This window comes from Chiloscyllium plagiosum, unplaced genomic scaffold, assembly GCF_037043375.1.
Source record: "Chiloscyllium plagiosum isolate Xiang-an unplaced genomic scaffold, Cpla_swu_hap1 HiC_scaffold_36, whole genome shotgun sequence".
Taxonomy (NCBI): Eukaryota; Metazoa; Chordata; class Chondrichthyes; order Orectolobiformes; family Hemiscylliidae; genus Chiloscyllium; species Chiloscyllium plagiosum.
This window is the reverse complement of record NW_028270174.1, coordinates 17,165,204-17,170,962: the sequence shown is the minus strand read 5'-3', so window position 1 is coordinate 17,170,962 and position 5,759 is coordinate 17,165,204.

Below are 5,759 nucleotides of genomic sequence, written 5' to 3'. Positions count from 1 at the left end.
GCAGATGAGAAGAAGGTAAAAGGTCAGGTGTTCCAACTCATATCCTTGAATGGGATGGCACTGAGCATTAGTGACAATGGAGGAATGGACTTAGGTGTCCCAAAAGGATGAACCCTTCACAATGCACACAAGGGAGATTGGGGAAAATGAGTTTTGGTGGGAGCGTCCCATTCAAGGTAGTGGAAATGGTGAAGGATAATACATTCAATATCAGTTCTGATGAAGGGTCACCGGTCCCGAAATACTAACTCTGTTTTTTTCTCCACAGATCTTGCCAGACCTGCTGAGTTTCTCCAGCAATTTCTATTTTATTCTATTCAATGCAGGGGCAGGTGAGGTGGATGATGAGGGCAAGGGTATCCCATCATAATTCTGAAAGGAAAGAAAATGGATTTGGGCAAAAATGTGAGAAATGGAACAAACATTGCTAAGGGCTCTGTCAGCCATGGTGGAGATGGATTCACAGTTGAGGATAGGAGACATCTCCCAATTCCCAAATAAGAGCTCTTCCAAAACCCTGCTGTGTACATACCAGCCAGCTGACATGTTAACCCTTGTGTCCATTGATCCAGAATAGCTCAGTGTGCCAATATCCTTGTTTCAAAAGTCTCACCTTTGTGTTCAAATCCCTTCATGATTGTTCAGATTTGCTCATGACTGACAGCTGAAATGCATTCATTTCAGCAGTCATAATTAGATTATCAGCAGGCATGGCATCATCTATAATAATGCTTAAACATTAAAAGTTCTGAGCGTAGGTTTACTGGTTGAGCTGGGAGGTTCATTTTCAGACATTTCGTCACCATACTCCAAACCCTTCGTTTGGAGGCTCACTGAAGATGTTACCGAGCATGGTGATGAAACGTCTGAAAATGAACCTTCTCAGCATGCAAACCAACATCCAGAACCTCAACCTGAGCTACAAATCTTCTCAAAACTCGCTAACATTACAACGTCAAAAGGCATTAAAGCTGCTTTAACAAAGATTGATCAACACTATAATTTGTTGTTCCATTACCGCCATGCTAGTCTGAAAGAGCCTGATCTCAGAAGCTAAGCAGATTCAGGCCTGGTTAATATTTGGATGGGGAACTGCCTGGGTGGAGTAGGGCCCTCTTGTATGCAGTAGTAGTGTCCCTACCCCTGGACCGAGAGGCCCTGTTTCAGGTTCCACCTGCTCCAGAGGTGTGTAATAACATCTCTGAACAGGTTGATTAGGAAAATAGGTTTAATAGAAAAAAAAACACAACATTGTTTATTTTAAATTACACTGTTAATGTCCCTGGAATGTAATCAAACAACTTGGCACCAAACCACAAAAGGGAACGTTGTTCCAACTTCCTCTTGCGTTTCATGGTTGCCACGCTGGCCATCTTTCAGCACAAGCAAAGCTGCATTGTGAAGATAACATCAGAAATTTTCTGTTGTCAGGCCAGAAATTCTATGCCAGAAGTCACAGGCTCGAGACTTCCTAACCAACCTGCCCAGAGACCTCTGGAGCAGATAAGATTTGAACCGAGGTCTCCTGCAAACAGGGTCAACCTGGTGTATTGTTAACGGGATTCATCGGGTGGATAAAAACAGGATTTTACTGCGTTCTGTTGTAGTTCTGTGGCAGAGGGGGAACAGCTCCTGAGCACTGTTGAAAAATGTGGTGCTGGAAAAACACAGCAGGCCAGGCAGCATCCGAGGAGCAGGAGAATCGACGTTTCGGGCATAAGCCCTTCTTCAGGAAGGGCTTATGCCTGAAACGTCGATTCTCCTGCTCCTCGGATGCTTACTGGCCTGCTGTGTTTTTCCAGCACCACATCTTTCAACTCTGGTCTCCAGCATCTGCAGTCCTCACGTTCTCCCAGCTCCTGAGCACTCCCTACTCTGGACTGCAATAACTTCGTAGGTAAAAACAATGACTGCAGATGCTGGAAACCAGATTCTGGATTAGTGGTGCTGGAAGAGCACAGCAATTCAGGCAGCATCCGAGGACAGGCAAAATCGACGTTTCGGGCAAAAGCCCTTCATCAGGAATAAAGGCAGAGAGCCTGAAGCATGGAGAGATAAGCTAGAGGAGGGTGGGGGTGGGGAGAGAGTAGCATAGAGTACAATAGGTAGTTGGGGAAGGAGATGAAGGTGATAGGTCAGGGAAGAGAGGGGTGGAGTGGATAGGTGGAAAAGGAGCTGGGCAGGTCGGACAAATCCGGACAGGTCGAGTTACTGGAGGTTAGAAACTAGGATGAGGTGGGGGAAGGGGAAATGAGGAAACTGTTGAAATCCACATTGATGCCCTGGGGTTGAAGTGTTAGATTAGATTTTAGATTACTTACAGTATGGAAACAGGCCCTTCGGCCCAACAAGTCCACACCGCCCCGCCGAAGCGTAACCCACCCATACCCCTACATTTACCCCTTACCTAATACTATGGACAATTTAGCATGGCCAATTCACCTGACCTGCACATCTTTGGACTGTGGGAGGAAACCGGAGCACCCGGAGGAAACCCACGCAGACACGGGGAGAACGTGCAAACTCCACACTGTCAGTCGCCTGAGGCGGGGAATTGAACCCGGGTCTCTGGCGCTGTGAGGCAGCAGTGCTAACCACTGTGCCACCGTGCCGTGTTCCGAGGCGGAAGATGAGGCGTTCTTCCTCCAGGCGTCTGGTGGTGAGGGAGCGGCGGTGGAGGGAGGCCCAGCACCTCCATATCCTCGGCAGAGTGGGAGGGGGAGTTGAAATGTTGAGCCACTGGGCGATTTGGTTGATTGATGCGGGTGTCTCTGAGATGTTCCCTAAAGCGCTCTGCTAGGAGGCGTCCAGTCTCCCCAATGTAGAGGAGACCGCATCGGGAGCAACGGTTACAATAGATGATATTAGTGGATGTGCAGGTAAAACTTTGATGGATGTGGAAGGCTCCTTTAGGGCCTTGGATGAGGTGAGGGAGGAGGTGTGGGCACAGGTTTTACAGTTCCTGCGGTGGCAGGGGAAAGTGCCAGGATGGGAGGGTGGGTCGTAGGGGGGCGTGGACCTGACCAGGTAGTCACGGAGGGAACGGTCTTTGCGGAAGGCGGAGGAGGGGTGGGGAGGGAAATATATCCCTGGTGGTGGGGGTCTGTTTGGAGGTGGCGGAAATGTCGGCGGATGATTTGGTTTATGCGAAGGTTGGTAGGGTGGAAGGTGAGCACCAGGGGCGTTCTGTCCTTGTTGTGGTTGGAGGGGTTGAGTCTGAGGGCGGAGGTGCGGGATGTGGATGAGATGCGTTGGAGGGCATCTTTAACCACGTGGGAAGGGAAATTGCGGTCTCTAAAGAAGGAGGCCATCTGGTGTGTTCTATGGTGGAACCGCTCCTCCTGGGAGCAGATACGGCGGAGGCGGAGGAATTGGGAATACGGGATGGCATTTTTGCAAGAGGTAGGGTGGGAAGAGGTGTAATCCAGGTAGCTGTGGGAATCGGTGGGTTTGTAGAAAATGTCAGTGTCAAGTCGGTCGTCACTGATGGGAGATGGAGAGGTCCAGGAAGGGGAGGGAGGTGTCAGAGATGGTCCAGGTAAATTTAAGGTCTCCAGTAACTCGACCTGTCCGGACTTGTCCGACCTGCCCAGCTCCTTTTCCACCTACTCTCCAACTGCAATAACTTCCCCTGCTTCATTTAAAATTCAGCTCAGAAGGACAAACAGCCAGCCAATACAAGATAGGTGGGGGTAGCACGGTAGCTCAGTGGTTGGCACTGTTGCCTCACAACACCAGGGCCCCAGGTTCGACTTCTGCCTCGGACGACTTTGAGGAGTTTGCACATTCTCCCCATGTCTACATGGGTTTCCTCTGGGTGCTCCGGTTTCCTCCAAAGATGTACAGGTTAGATGCATTCATCTGGGGTAAATGTAGAGTAGTTGGGGAATGGGACTGGATGGATTACTCTTCAGAGGGTCAGTGTTGGCTGTTTGGGCCAAAGGACCTATTTCCACACTGTAGGATTCTAGTTCTAGTTCTAAGATGTTATCAAAAGTCTTGATTAAAGCAAGAGGTTTATGAGCATCTGAAAGGAGAGAAGAAGTGCTATAATCAGACTGGGAGGTATGAACTGATCCTCTCTTTTGTCCCACTCCTGGGTTGAGAGTTTGAATTCTAAAGCTTTAATATTGTCAATTTAATATGTACTTAACTGCATAATTTGGTGGAAAGAAATAAGGCAGCCAGATATTTTGCATTAACAAGAAATGAATTAGTTTAATCTCTAAAATTTACTCAGGTAAAGATATGCAAAATTATTAATAAGTTAAAATACACCCAAACTTATATGATAGACACATAAGCTAGAGGGTAGGTTGATAAAAGTTAGAACTGCAGATGCTGGAAGTCTGAAACAAAGAAAAACAGAAATTGCTGGAAAAACTCAGCAGGTCTGGCAGAAGCTAAAGTTCATAAGTAAATATATGGTCCTGTCCTGATTCTAGGTACCAGTTTAAAGATCTGCTTGTTTAATTGAGTTGTTCTCTGGAGATTTTTGTTCTCTGCCATGTTGATGCCTTTCTTTAAAAATCACTGTAACAGAAATGATTCCAGTTGCTTACAGCAAGCAGGTTGCACCTTTTGAGAGAGAGTTCAGAGAGGAGGAGGTGCTGGTCCTGACTTTAATACACTTGGTAATCAAGATAGCTTTACTAGCTTGTCATTTGGCTGACTCCCAAGCTGCAGACATGATCCCAAACAATCCCGAAAGACCCAGGTTCAAGTCCCACCAGCTCCCAGAGGTGTTTCATGACATGTCTAGTCAGGTTGACTAAAAATGTTTTGAATCTCATCAAAGAGTTGGGATCTCACCTCCTCCCCACATATGGGTGTTTTTGTTCCTTGGCAAGGTAGATTTATACCCTCTTACACCGATGGTGTCAGTGGAGTTTTGTACACCAGTGTCTGGCAAGCATTGAGTTAATATCAGAAAAGTGTTCTCATAGTTCTAGCAAGTGCCAAAATCCCCAGTGACATTTGGTATGTTCCTTTTAATCCACTTCGGAAGCTTTCAGAAGCTTGACAAGTTTGGAGTTGTGAAACTGTGTAGCAGCCATCTTAGAGTTCATAGCGTTCAGTTTAAAAACATGTTTAATATGTGAACCATGTTTAATAAATAAAACAAACTGATGATATTCAACATTAGTATCTGTAATGGCACGCCTTCTTAACAAGAAACAGGAAGGTAAAAGAGTTACAGTCATAGAGTCCTCGAGATGTACAGCACAGAAACATACCCTTTGGTCCAACTTCTCCATGCCGACCACATATCCTAAACTAATCTATTCCCATTTGCCAGCACTTGGCCAATATCCCTCTCAAGTGTTTCTATTCAGATACTCATCCAGATGCCTTTTAGATGTTGTCATTGTTAGAACTTAGAGCCTTGACTACTGCTGGCTCTGATGATAGAGCGATTAAAATCAAGGGTACTCAATAGGCCAGAATTGTTGAAGCGTTAGATATATTGGAGGACTGGAAGAGATTGCAGAGTTAGGGAGAAAAAGGACCGTGATGAGAATATTAAAATAAAAACAAAATGTATTGGAGAAACTCAACAGGCCTGGCTGTATCTGTGGAGAGACGATGGAAAATTTATTTTTTAACTAGTTATATTGTGCAGGTTGGTATCAATGACATGGATAGAGAAAAGCATGAGAGAATATAGGAAATTAGGCAGGAGGTTAAAAAGTAGTATCTGGACTACTACTGATGCCATGGGCTAGTGAAAGTAGGAATAGGAGGATAGAGCAGATGAA